The sequence below is a fragment of the Bombina bombina genome, chromosome 3 (assembly GCF_027579735.1).
Source record: "Bombina bombina isolate aBomBom1 chromosome 3, aBomBom1.pri, whole genome shotgun sequence".
Taxonomy (NCBI): Eukaryota; Metazoa; Chordata; class Amphibia; order Anura; family Bombinatoridae; genus Bombina; species Bombina bombina.
In genome coordinates, this window is record NC_069501.1 from 338,223,275 (window position 1) to 338,238,316 (window position 15,042).

Sequence of the window (15,042 nt, forward strand, 5' to 3'; positions counted from 1 at the left end):
AATTGATCAAACCTCTCAGCCGATGATGAACAGTTGTCAGTATTACAGTCAAAGGGGTACATTTATCAAAAGCCAGGCAGACATGATTCCGGGATCTGGTGAAATGCTTGTGCAATGCCGCCCTCTGCACATTAGCGGCCAATCGACCGCTAGCAGGGGGTGTAAATCATCCGCCTAAAAGGTGGCGGACGAGTTAAGGAGCAGCATTCTTACGACCGCTGATTTTTTACTTAAATCGACACTGAACCCACATTTTTTATTTTGTGATAGAGCATGCAATTTTAAGCAACTTTCTAATTTACTCCTATTATCACATTTTCTTTGTTCTCTTGCTATTTTTATTTGAAAAGGAAGGCATCTAAGCTTTTTTTTTTTTTTGGTTCAGAACTCTAGACAGCACTTTATTATTGGTGGATGAATTTATCCACCAATTAGCAAGAACAACCCAGGTTGTTCACCAAAAATGGTCCGGCATCTAAACTTACATTCTTGCATTAAAAATAAAGATACCAAGAGAATGAAGAAAATTTGATAATAGGAGTAAATTAGAAAGTTGCTTAAAATGTCATGCTCTATCTGAATCGCAAAAGAAAACATTTGGGTTCAGTGTCCCTTTAAGTTTCTGGCGAGGGTAGATTGCAGCATCCGCTGCTTAATAGATCTACCTCATAGTCTTTTATTCTGCCAATTAGTGCCATACTTTTTAATTTCATTAATGTGGTTAAATAACTTGTTGCTAATGTGGTACATTTTTACTACACAGATTGTATTTGAAGCCTTAATTTAAACACATGAATTAATTAAATAATATTTGAAGAGCATAAGAAACAAAAATATTAGCTATAACTATATTATCTTGGGTGCTTTTAGCTGCAGGGGTTTACAGATTTATAAATAACAGGAAATGTTTATCTCCTCCTTAATTCCTGCAGCCCCAGCTATTGTCCACACTCCAACCCCTCTTTTCCCCAGAAGTCTTTTATTTTTGTATTTTTTACTAGCACCCCAGTGTAACTGAATATCATTCTCCTAAAATTAGTTCCTGACATCACAGATACAAATAATTTTATTCTTAAATGGAATCCCCATGAAAGTTTGTTATGTATATTTTTTTGTAGGAGCTATTTAGCGTATGAAAGAAAGTATTTTTTTTATATACAGATGTAATTGTTGTTGCAGATTGCTCAGGTGAAGAATTGGTGCAAATCTAGATATTTCTTCTTTGCGTGCCAAGGAGATGGGAAACTTTTGTAGCACAATTAGGAGTAAATTTGTGTGACAAAGGCAAGTTTTTGATTAGTTGTATATTTGCCTGAGGTGTGAAAAAATGCAAGCCATATTGTTTTCTGGAACAATTACATGTAATTTCAAGCAAAATAAAAATATTTGACACAAGTTCAATATGTAAAAAATGCAGAAACTGAATAACCTATTCAAAAGAAGAACATTTATTAAAAAAATATATATATATATAAACCAAAAGTAAAGCAATAAGCACTCACTGGTCTTCAAGCCAAAAACGTGTCCTTTATTCTATACGTGACGTTTCGAGACTACTCAAGTTCCTTCCTCAGACGAGACCAAACGTCTTGTCTGAGGAAAGGACTTGAGTGGTCCCAAAACGTCACGTATGGAATAAAGGACAAGTTTTTTTGCTGAAGACCATTGAGTAGTTATTGCTTTACTTTTGGTTTATCTATATTGAAAGCTCCCTGGCAGTTGCCCCAAATTCAGTGAGAGTGCACACATTTGGGACTATTATATATATATATATATATATATATATATATATATATATATATATATATATATATAATGAAATGGTCTCTTTAGGACAGCACACAAGAATAAAAAAGTTTAATAAAAAAAAATGTAATTTTCATAAAAATATATGGTAGGGTCAAGTTACAAGTAAAATATAAGACATTCTCAGAGAAACAATATTTTTTTTTGTTTAGTAATTACAGATTTGTATAAATGTATACAAACATATGTTTAAAAAATAAAAAAGAAGCTTCAGTAAAATAATATAATAGATAATACAAAAACAAAGAGTTGTGCAACACAAAAATTAACTGGTAATTTATCCACTGTATCCAAATCATTGAACCATTAGTGGTAATTTCACTCATTTCATCACAGTGGAGGCAAAATATAATTTGATATTTGCATTATTTGTGCACCCACCTCCTGCTGACCCTCAATCAGAACTTTGTATAAATCTTTCTCTCTTTATATGATTATTGTTATTATTTCCTTCCATGCATTTCAAACTCAATTAGTACACACCATGCTGTTCTCAGGAGAATGTGAAGTGCATTAACAGCAGTATCAAGTCTTTCATTCATTTATTATTTCAAGAGAATTATTATAGGACACTACACTGGTATCAATTAGTAATGGGTGAAAAGATTTGTGTCTAATTCCTTGCTTTTGGCATTATGCCACATTTAAAACAAGATTTAATAGTTTTATGAGTTGTCACCGTCTGCCATAATCAAACAGCAAACAATACAATTGGTAAGGTTATTAACATCCTAGCCTGTCATTTTAGTGGGAAAGGATTTTTAATTTAGTCAAAGTGTTTCCAGCAAGACTGCAGCTCAGAAAGTATTGCCACACTGTCAAAGCATTTCTTTAATACAAGTATATGTCAAAGAATGAAAGTATGATTTTAGTTAATAATTACTACAGTTGCAAAAAAAGCTTAAAAGCTTTTTCTTTTAACTATAAAAGAAAAAAAAGTGCCACTTTTTGATAAACTTAATTTTTTAAGTTTTATTTTTTTTTTTAATTTCTTTATGCTGTAAAGTCTAAATATAGCTTCTATGGGACATTTAATCTGTAACGATATAGCATTTAAAAAAATAATACTAAAAAACATTTTACACCGTATTGTTCCGCGTATAGGCCACACCCTTAAAGTTTGGTGCGATTTTAAAGAAATACAATTTTTCACCTTTAAAGAAAATAGCGGTATACATGTTAGTAGAACAGTAGGGATATGCTATTGAAGCAGAGAAAAACAATAGATTATCACTAAACAGGCAACATAGGCAAGCAGCACATTTTCTTAAATTGCTCTGTTTTCAGCAGGTATTGTTGTGAATGAGGCGTCTCAAGCAGCTGGGACTCCGTGACCATCATAGTGGGACCAGCACCATGTATAACAGATTGATTGTCAGAGCGACAATAATATTTTTACTAAGAGTCCGTCTGTAATACCAGTAACATATCCCACGGGGCAGCCGCCCCTTAAGCTGATTGCTGACTTTAGCAGTTAAAATTATTTTTCTCCTCCACTACCTCACTTGTTCTTCCTCTATGTTGATATAAAAATAGTGATAGGAGAACAGGGAGTGACGTGCCGGAGAATGGGGTTAAGGAAGACATGGAAGCCATCACTTATCCCAGCCATCACTAATCAGCAATAGATTATTAGTATAAAAAATATCAACATCTTACCAGATAACTGCAAAGGAATACAATGCCAGCTTGATAACAGGCTCCTCACATGCGACATCACATACTCCACCCATTTCTTACCTCCTAATTCATAAGCCCGTGCCAGCACTTCCTTACAAAAGACATTTATACTTATAATACCGTAATAAAAAAAAAGTACAAGTAAATAAAAATTCTTTTGAATACACTGCTAAGAGTAAGGCACCACCGGTCCGTCCTCAGATTGCCGGCCACATAACCAACACGCCGTGCAGGACCGTCTTTAACACAGGGCAAAAGGGGCAGCTGCCCAGGGCCCAGTTTCTGTTGAGGGGCCCAAGAGTCCTAAAAAAAAAAAAAAAAAAAAAATTTTTTTTTTTTTATGGTTCATACCAGACTGCTGATGTGACATGGGGAACACACACATTCAATCCTAATACTGTCACAGTCAAAAGTACTCTGTTTATATATATATATATATATATATATATTTTTTTTTAAACTGTGCCAGACCGTGCCGGTGTCATGTGACATGCCAAGCTAGTGCCATGTGCTGTTTTAGATGTGCACTGTGCAGCACTGAATGCAAAGCCTTAACTCAGCATCCAGCCATTCCCACTGCATCAGAAAAGGTCCTACTGGAGTTACCACTGTTACCAAAAACAGTAGAAAGTGCAAGGAGCGCCTAAAATAAAAGGCCAGGTCCAAAGAGGGGGATGGTGGAGTCCAACAGTGATATAGGCTAAAAATATTTAATAGCACATATTACAAATACAATGAAGTACATGGATCCATAGTACTAATTAAAAACAATGATAATACGATAATACAATGATAAAATAATACAATGATAATATAGGTAAAAACACACAATATATATACCAATGATAGAAGATACAGTCAGAAATATAAAAACAAAAATATAAAAACAAAGAGGGAAGGTATGTTCAAAAAAAGTATATATAGTATGACCCCTAGGGGTCTAGGGCACAATGTGGAGATGATGAATTGGGTAAAAGGATAAAGAATATATGAATAAATATGAATAAATCTGTTAGTCCAGTGTGAAAAAGTTATAAAATAATCCTAGCAGTCAAATTTCTTATGATCCAAAACGATCCAAGTGATCCAACTGATCCAAATAAGTGATTGTAATCCAAGAGGTGGAAAAACAAAAACAAAAATGTAAGCAACCCCAAAATTGGGTAAAAATGTGAAAAACTGAAAAAAATAATAAGAAAAAATAATCAAGAGTGATTATCAGGTATACCAAAAAAGGATGTATAAAGTCAATAAAAAGCAAAAAACTCCATAACCTGTGAAAAAAACTAAAATATTTTTAGCCTATTTCACTGTTGGACTCCACCACCCCCCTCTTTGGACCTGGCCTTTTATTTTAGGCGCTCCTTGCACTTTCTACTGTTTTTGTTATAATTCTATGGGTAACTAGGGACCCATTTGTTAAAGGAGCTTAGGTCCTTTGAGTTAGCACCGTCGGATAGATATTTTTTGTTACCACTGTTACCAGGTCACTGCTCTGGTGGTGGGGATTGTTTCTGGGTAGGGCTGACTGTAGGCGCATGCAGCAGAAAGCTGGAGCGGCAAGGACGTGAGGATTTGAGCATCTGTGCAGCTGCATACACTGCTCTCTTCAGTCTTGAGGCTGTGTGACTCATCCCACAATGTATCCATGCAGCCTTGGACAGACAGCATCCTGTCTGCTGGTCCCCTTAGCCCTGCTTTTTCTGCTGTGGCCCTAAGATCAACTAACTGAAGTTTGTTAGGGGAACAGTGCTTTGTAGAAAGGTGTCAGTGGGAAGAATAAGTGAGTGCACACACGCCAGTCCCCATGCAGCATTGTCTAGTGCAGAGTGAGAGGGAAATTGTTCCTAGCAAAGAAGTGACATGTGCTGCTGTGGCTGATGTATAGTGTCATGCTGATACTTCACAGATTAATGTAAGTTTTATTTTTATAGTTTTTGTTTTCTCTCTGTCTCAGATTTTACAGATTCCCATAGTAGTTCTGCTGTTCCAGTCAGTAAACTTATTTTTGTCTGCACCTCCATGCTTCCTCCTCAATCTTTACCTTGCTTTGCTCCTGTTGGCTGCCCTAAATCTCTTTAACCAGCTAACCTCACACTAGAATCACATTCAAAAGAATATTAAATGAATCCACAGTGGAGGAATTTATATATTTATTTACTTATTAGTTCTGCTTAGGTCCAGTTTCACATATTGCAATGTATTTATTTTTTTTTAAAATGATTAGTCCAGCAGTGGATGATCCACTGCTGGGCTAATAATTAAAAAAAAAATTGATTTAGTTGTTTTTTGGGATGTTGGGGTGGAGAGCAAAATTGCATGGGGGGGGGGGGGGCAAGAAAATTTTTGCCCAGGGTCCAGTCAATATTAAAGACGGCCCTGACGCCGTGGATAACTTACTCACATGCCTGATTATAGACAGCACCCGATTATAGGCCATACCCCAAATTTAAAGATTTAAATTAGGGGAAAAAGTGTGGTCTATATTAGTAAACAGTTATATATATATATAAATATATTGTATATACAAAACACTGACCCTAGAGTCACAGGCAGTGTTTTGTAATTTTCCCTATGGGCCTTGCACCCAGACCTGTCTGGGATTAACTGCCTGTGAGAACCCAGGGCTGTGCATGTTGCAGGGTCATAGGATGTCTACCCAGTCCAGTCTGAGAGTGCAGTCCCCTTTCGTGTTGATTACATTATCCTGCGCACCCTTGACTTGTTCCCTGTTTGTTTGATTGAGAGCTTGAATTGTATGGCTGTTTTAGGGACCCAAGTTTTGGGAGAGAACTTGACGTGGTACCTCAGCTCGTCCCATTTGACTAGATGCGGTAACTAACTCTTACAGGTTTGCTTTTAATTTTAGCTGAGAGCTTGCAAGTGAGTGCTCAACTTCCTTTGTGTGCTTTATCTATCTATCTATCTATATATATCCATATATACATTATGTACACCTAATCAATTGCTTGGTAACACAAATTGCTAATCAGCCAATCACATGGAAGCAATTCAATTTATTTAGGCATCTAGACGTGGTGAAGATGACTTGCTGAAGTTCAAACCGAGCATCAGAATGGGGAAGAAAGGGGATTTAAGTGACTTTGAACGTGGCATGTTTGTTGGTGCCAGACAGGCTGGTCTGAGTATTTAAAAAAACTGCTGATCTACTGGGATTGTCATACACAACCATCTATAGGGTTTACAGAGAATTGTTCAAAAAATAAAAAAATATCCCGTGAGCGGTTGTATGGACAAAAAAGCCTTGTTGATGTCAGAGGTCAGAGGCGAATGGGTAGACTGGTTTGAGATAATAGAAAGGCAACAGTAACTCAAATAACCACTTGTTAAAACCAAGGTATGCAGAATACCATCTCTGAATGCAGAACGCATCAAACCTTGAGCAGATGGGCTACAGCAGCAGAAGACCACACAGGGTGCCACTCCTGTCAGCTAATAACAGGAAACTGAGGCTACAATTCGCACAGGCTCCCCAAAATTGGACAGTAGAAGATTGTCCTTCACACAGATTCTCCCCCTTACACACCTTGCACACTCTTTTTCATTAGGCCCAACTCAGTAGAGTATCATCGATATCGCTAGAAACCACATCCTAAACACACTACTTCAATAGCATTGGTTAGCCCATGATATTAAGTTTCATATACTTATTGAGATAACAATAGAGGTTGAGGTACACCATACCTAAACATTACAAGCGGCCTCCGCCCCCCTCCTTTCCTCCTCTTCTCTTCCTTTCTCTTCTTCTCTAATCCCTCTCACCCTCCATTCCCCTTCTACTCCCTCACCCTTCTCTCTTTCCATATTTACACTATCAATGGTAATCACTATCTGTTGACACACATGAATAATAGTGAAATAATCAACTAAATTCCCTCTGCTTACTCACTGGACAACTGCAGTCAATCTATCCGGAGGCCTGATCTTGGCCTTCTTTCAGCTTTAGTCGTGTCTCCCAAGTGATCCCTTACACCAGCACAGGTGTGTGCTCTTTGATTCCAAGTAGCATAACTCTCTTTGCTGGACTGATACGGCCTTCCCAAAAAATGATAATCAAAAACTTGATGCTACTTGAATTATACACATGGAGGGTGGCAAGGTGAAAAAGTAATAATTAAATTTATTGCAATCATTTAAAAATATTCAGGTAAAGCTCCCTCAGTGAATAGAAAGTCTGAGTGGCGTAGAACGTTCCTTTGCAATTCATGCAAACTGCATTTCCTCAGGGTCCCAATCTACTGACTTTCTACTTTCTCAATATGCACAATTCTGAGCAAGTCTACACTTTTTGTTTTTTTGTTTTAAAGTTTTTTTTTTTTTTTTAAATATAAATCCATGACATTTTGGTCTATCTAAACCTAGTTGGAAACCTATATCGAGCATTCTTTTTTTTGCACAGCATTTTTGGGCTTTTGTGTATATATAGATTTTTTATAACGCTAATAAGCTATGAAAAGAAATCTCACTTATCCCTATTCAGAAACTTTTAAATTTATTAATTTTAACATTTTAACCATCAAAGATAATTATATCATCCATAAATCCTAGTTAAGGGGCGACAGGTGTAACCACTCCCATTGTATTTAGCAAATTCATGTTTACTTTCTTATAGCTTTAAATCAGTTATGAGTATGTGGGTGTGCATGTGGCCCTTTTATTAAAGTTCCCCAAAATATACTCAAAATAGTTGCAAAGTTTGTATTTCTTCATATTTTATCTCTTGATCTCTTGTCAAAGTATTTGAAGTTCTAATTTCAACTTTGCATGATAGCAAAGAGTCATCCACAGTAACTCAGAGGCTACCATTTGTGATGTCAATATTGCCTAATATCAGCAAAATGTCCATAGTATATTGTGCAAATAGGTGTATAATTTAAAAATGGTTCAATATATTATCTACATAGATATTAAAAGTACAATTTAATCCACTGATCCCTGACATTATACGTTGACCAGGTAGTATTACAATATTTTATGAAGGGCAAGGGTAAAAAATAATGTATGTGTGATAGAAAGCATACTTTTTGGATATGATAGAAATAATTTTGGAAGCATACTTCCTTAGTCACGGTTTTAAATTTTTTATCATAAGTTGCCTGCAACATTCTTTGATATTAAAATATTGATCCTAATCATAAGATTATCTCAGATATTGGTTATCAATTTGGTCTTCTTAAAACAATTAACTGAAACTAACCATGCTAGTCCAGTTTTTGAAAACCCCTCTTTAATACAATTTTTGACTCACTGAACACTGGAGACCAGTAACAATGGATTACTATACGAAGTAGAAAAATAAATTTCCTGAAATAATATACTGTATATATAGCCTTCATTTCGTAAATTTCTAATCTTTATTTTGCATTTATTTTCAAAAGCCTTAAAATACATTCTCTGTAAGACCATCGTTATGACAAAAAGCAAGAGTTTGAAAACTGCCCCCTTTTTGTTTTTTTGCACTCGGAGATGTGCGCTCGTATTACAAGTTAAAAGTAAAAAGTTTGCCCTCTTGAGAAGTTGAAAAAAAAAATAAAACACCAACAAGTCATGCAAACACGATTGTGGTTATCTAAAAGCGGAACATAAGAAAATAATATTGCACATTTTATAATCCAAAGTTTTGCACATAGCATAATATGTTTTGATTATTCTTAAAGAGATGTTTAAATATATATCTGATTGATTTTTGCACTTATTTATTTTTATAAATATATATATATATATACGGTATATATGTGTGTACATGCTTATAGATAGGTATAGATATATACAGATACATAGAACATATGCTGCTATGTGCAGAATACACAGTTGTATTTAATAATTTTTCAGATAGTGTTATTATGAGAGTTTTGTTACACTTTTTTATATCACGTAACAGTTAACTAGAACTCTGAAGTCGGGGTAATCATTCTAAAAAGTGTAATGAATATCTTTAGGTTTATATCACACTTAAGAAAGAAAAGTCCTCCAGCTAGTGAAAAATCCAAAGACCTTTATTGTGCAAATAGGCTCTCCAACAGCTACGTTTCGGGCAAACAATCAGAACTTTTTCAAGCTTGAAAAAGGGCTGATTGTTTGTCCGAAACATGGCTGTTGGGGATCCTATTTGCACAATAAAGGTCTTTGGATTTTTCACTAGCTGGAGGACTTTTCTTTCTTCAATGTATTGCTGGGCATGGTAAGCCCTCCCCATGCTGTGTGATCAGTGAGTGCTGTATTCTAGTTACTTTGTTTCAGTATATCACACTTAAGCCTGTTGGGCGCTTCCATTTCTTGATAAATTACAAATTCACAAGTTAACTCAAATCTGGTAGCCATGCTCAGAGTTATGCTTTATAGTTTCAACACACTTCTCAATACTTACTTTAGATCTCTTGACAAATTTTAACCTCATGTTGTTTCACTCAAAATATCTATATCATTAATCAGATTTGTTGTCCCAGAATCATAAAAATCCCCCATTAGATAAATTAATTCAGTTAATCAATCTACTTTAATCTACTTTAATTAATGTTAGCGCATTCCATATATTTATTGATTTGATATTACCATTACCACCTAAACCTCTTGAATGATCTCATGCATCTAAATAAATAAATCAATACATGACGTGAGATTATTTTGGTTTTAAAAAAAGTGTATATTCTATTCATTAAGAAAAGTTTATCTAATTACTTATTATATTTATGTTTATTAATTATTTATCTAAAAAATTCCCCAAAACATTAATAGTGAATTATGAAGAAAAAAAATGATTGATGAGCTTTCTTAAAATATTAGAATGCACCAAATAATTGAATTTTGATGTTACCAATTACTTGGTACTGCTTATTTAAAGGATTATTCTAAATGTAAAGTCTGAATAAACATCATTGATAGCAATACTACAAGATTGAACTGTTTAAAGGGACAGTCTAGGCCAAAATAAACTTTCATGATTCAGATAGAGCATGTAATTTTAAACAATTTTCCAATTTACTTTTATCACCAATTTTGCTTTGTTCTCTTGGTATTCTTAGTTGAAAGTTTAACCTAGGAGGTTCATATGCTAATTTCTTAGACCTTGAAGCCCACCTCTTTCAGATTGCATTTTAACAGTTTTTCACCACTAGAGGGTGTTAGTTCACGTATTTCATATAGATAACACTGTGCTCGTGCACGAGACGTTATCTGGGAGCAGGCACTGAAAGAACTGAAAAAAAAGGCAGTTTGCAGAGGCTTAGATACAAGATAATCACAGAGGTTAAAAGTATATTATTATAACTGTGTAGGTTATGCAAAACTGGGAAATAAAGGGATTATCTATCTTTTAAAACAATAAAAATTCTGGTGTAGACTGTCCCTTTAATTATGCGTAGTAAAATAACTTTGTATTATACTTTCATTATTTAATTTGCCCACTATTCATGTTATTCAGTTCTGAACATTGTTTATTTTCTTTTTCTGAGAACAAGAAATGCACATTGCAGACTTCTCCAGCTAACAGGGCTTCATATGGATTCCTTACTGGCTTCAGTAGATATCTACTGCCAAACAATGTAGTTTATACTAAGATAATATCCTTGGCTAGCCTTGTCTTTTCTAGAAAGATTCCCAGAATTATTCCATCGAATGAGGCCAGTGGAATTTGATTATACAAGAACACAACAATGTCTTGTAATTAAAAGGTGTTTAGTTTTTCTTCAATTGGTAAGCGTATATCTACATTAAATGCTTATTATAAATGTGTTCATCATGCGGTTACCTTTATTAAAGCAAAGAATGTGTGGTTAACAGAAGGGGTTGGACGCGTCTTCAAGGCCATAGAGGTCTTATATATCAATACAATGTTTCGTATTTAATAATATGCAGAATGTAGTTGAAAGTGTTTAAACAGTTAACAGATTAAGAGTGCCATTTTGAATTTTGATATGTTATTAATAAAAGCCCATTTTCTAACACAATAAGGCTAAGCATCATCATCAGAAGATGATTAACACCCGAAGGATAACATATATCTAAAAATCAACTAAATGCAAATGTAACCAATCAAAGAAATCATTAGAATTAATGGATTTTAGGACTAGGTTAATTTCTTATTGAAAAAATAAATCCTTTCGTATAATGTGCTGCTTAAAATAGATTTCTTCTATAGATCCAGGTAACACAGAAAATACAATTTTTTTTTAAGATGGCTTGAAAACAATGTGTAAATTATACAATTCCCAGAATTAATAAAATTCTGTACCAACTTAGGAAATAGAGGAACTGCATATACCAAATCTTTAAGAAATGTAGACCAACAAGAAAATGAACACCTTACTTGAACATTTGGTCTGAAAAAAGAAACACAGAGGCGCCCAATGGCCTAATACCACAATACCAAGGGACAAGCGAAATATGTTATGTAAGACTAATACTCCCAAACGAATAGCACTAAAAAGTGCAAGGAAGCAGACTGGAACCTCACAGTTGCCCAGCAAACTGAACAGACGCAGAGATAATTCTGTAGTACTTCTTCAGCAGTGAGGTCCTCCTGGTTCATAAAGGGGAGGATATAGAGCCAAAATAGCCCAGTACAGTTTGTAAAAATATATGTGTATCCAGGGAATATGCACACTTACATGTAGCAAAGCACTTCCAGGTGCAATATACACAGACTGGGACTTCTCAGCCGCCCAGCTGACTGTTTCAAAGGTTTCAGCAGATAAGATAGCTCCCAAAACTGATGCAGGAGTATAGATGGATTCCCAGATAAAATCCAACAGCAAGTGTATTAGTTAAAAAGAATATTTTTATTTTAAAAACTACATGTTTCTCAGCCTACAAATGGCTGTTTCCTCAGGCTATGATGGATTTTCCTCAGCTAATAGAGACTAAATAATAAGGCTGGCTCTCCTTAATTAATATAGTTGTGGGAATTTTCCTTAACATTATGTGAAGAGTGAAGACTTAGGTATGCAGCATGAATTTCTTGCTACTCTTAATTATAACTATTTCTATTTGTACTTAGCCTTTTAATATAATTGATGTTCTTTCAAATTCATAAAATATATTTTTAAAGAAACATTAAATACAGTAGAATTGCAAAATCAACAAATTCTATAATATAAAAGGCCAAGTGTGTTTGTCTGAAGCTGTCATGCGCAGTGAGACAGCACGAGGACAAACATACCTGGCCTTAGAGTCTACCTGAACTGCTGCGGCACGGTGACGGTGGGCGGAAGGGGGCGTGGCCGGGCATGAGAGGGCATGGCCGGGACGGGGCCAGGCGTGCGCACGAGAGAGAGAGGGGAAGGAGATAGAGGGGGGAGAGAGCAAAATAAATGGGAAAGAGCTAAAGAGAGGGTAAGAGAGAGCAAAAGAGAGGGGAAAGAGCAAACAAGAGGGGGGAGAGAGCAAAATAGAGGAGAAAGAGCAAAAGAGAGGGGAAAGAGCAAAAGAGAGGGGAGAGAGAGCAAAAGAGAGGGGGCAAGAGAAAATAAGAGGGGAAAAGAGAGAGAGCAAAAGAAAAGTGGGGGAGAGAGCAATAAAGAGGGGGAGAGAAAGCAAAAGGGGGGGGGAGAGGGGAGAGAGAGCAAAAGAGAGGGATGGAGAGAGCAAAAGAGAGGGGAGAGACAGAGCAAAAGAGAGGGGAAGAGACAGAGCACAAAAGAGAGGGGTGAGAGAGAGCGCAAAAGAGAGGGGGAGAGAGAGAGCGCAAAAGAGAGGGGGAGAGAGGGAGCGCAAAAGAGAGGGGAAGAGAGGGAGCGCAAAAGAGAGGGGGGCGGAGAGAGAGCAAAAGAGAGGGGAGAGAGTGCAAAAGAGAGGGGGGAGAGAGTGCAAAAGAGAGGGGGGAGAGAGAATGCAAAAGAGAGGGGGAGTGAGAGAGTGCAGAAGAGGGGGGAGAGAATGCAAAAGAGAGAGGGGAGAGAGAGCGCAAAAGAGAGGGGGAGAGAGCGCAAGAGAGCAGGAGAGAGCAAAAGAGATGGGGTAAAGAGAGCAAAAGAGAGGTGAAGCGAGAGAGAGCAAAAGAGAGGGGAGAGAGCACAAGAGAGAGGGTGGAGAGAGAGAGCGCAAAAGAGAGGGGGAGAGAGAGCGCAAAAGAGAGGGGGAGAGAGAGCGCAAAAGAGAGGGGGAGAGAGAGCGCAAAAGAGAGGGGGAGAGAGAGCGCAGAAGAGAGGGGGAGAGAGAGCGCAGAAGAGAGGGGGAGAGAGAGCGCAGAAGAGAGGGGGGAGAGAGAGCAAGAGAGGAGAGGGAGCAAAAGAGAGGGGAATGAGCAAAAGAGAGGGGAGAGAGAGCAAAAGAGAGGGGGGAGAGAGAGAGAAAAAGAGAGGGGGAAGAGAGAGAGCAAAAGAGAGGGGGAGAGAGAAAGCAAAAGAGAGGTGGAGCGAGAGAGCGCAAAAGAGAAGGGGAGAGAGAGCCAAAGAGAGTGGGAGGGAGAGAGAGAGAGCAAGGGGTGGGACCGATGTACTGCAAAAAATGGCCCATGTGAATGGGCTTTAGGACTAGTTCATAATATAAAGATAATGCAAAAGTACTTAGTAATGAGTAGTGCGTTTTTTTCTTTGTTTTTTTAGTTCCATTGTCCATAACCCCACATCATATGAAAGCCATCAGCCAATTACAAAATGCATATACGTATATACTGTGAAGTCTTACACATGCCTAGTAGGAGCTGGTTTCTCAGAAAGTGTGCATATAAAAACACATTTAGATCATGGAAGTGAATTTGAAAGTTGTTTAAAGTGAATTTGAAAGTTGTTTAAAATTGCGTTGCTTTATTTGAACCATGAAAGTTTATTTTATTCTTAAGTGTTCCTTTAATTTTAATACCAAAAACATTTTATAAGCATAGTGCTGAGGTTATCCTTTAGTCATGGATGCAGTCATTTTAAAATTCTAGTGGTGGTCACTACATTCCAGTACTGACACGTTTGCACATGTGCGGCAACCATTCTTCAGATACCTGGAGTAACACCTAGGTTCTAAAATGGCAGTACAAACAATTAGATGTAGGTGCATGACATGTTTTTAGGGCCAGATTACGAATGGCGCGCAAGAGATATTGAGTTTATCTTGGCTATTTGCATGTGTCAGAAGTAGCGTGTCAAAAGCAAACATTTACTAAATAGAGAACATTAAAATGTGAAATATTTACATTTGTATTTCAGGTTAGCACACTTTGGAAAATGCTATCGGGTTTGCGCGCGAGTAGGATGTTGTTTTTTTTTCACAGATTTAGCATTTTGTTGTCTTCTATGGGGGAATACGTTAATGCAATTGTGATTTTTTAAGTTTGGCTTTTTGTGCGCAGCGGGTTAGTGCGCAAGTGAATTTTTTTTATTTTCAACTTGTAATATGTGCGCTACTCTACGCCCTCATAAGGAGTTCAAGCATGGGAGGGAGCAATAAATAGCACTCTACTCATAATCTCATCCTTAGGCCTCTAGTTATCAAGCTGTCAACCTCAAATACGCTGGAATTCCGCAGTGTATTTGTGGCGAGGCTGATTCGCCTAAGTTATCAAGCCCTGCTGCCCGGCAAAAGTAGAATTTTGTGACGTAAGCTTCG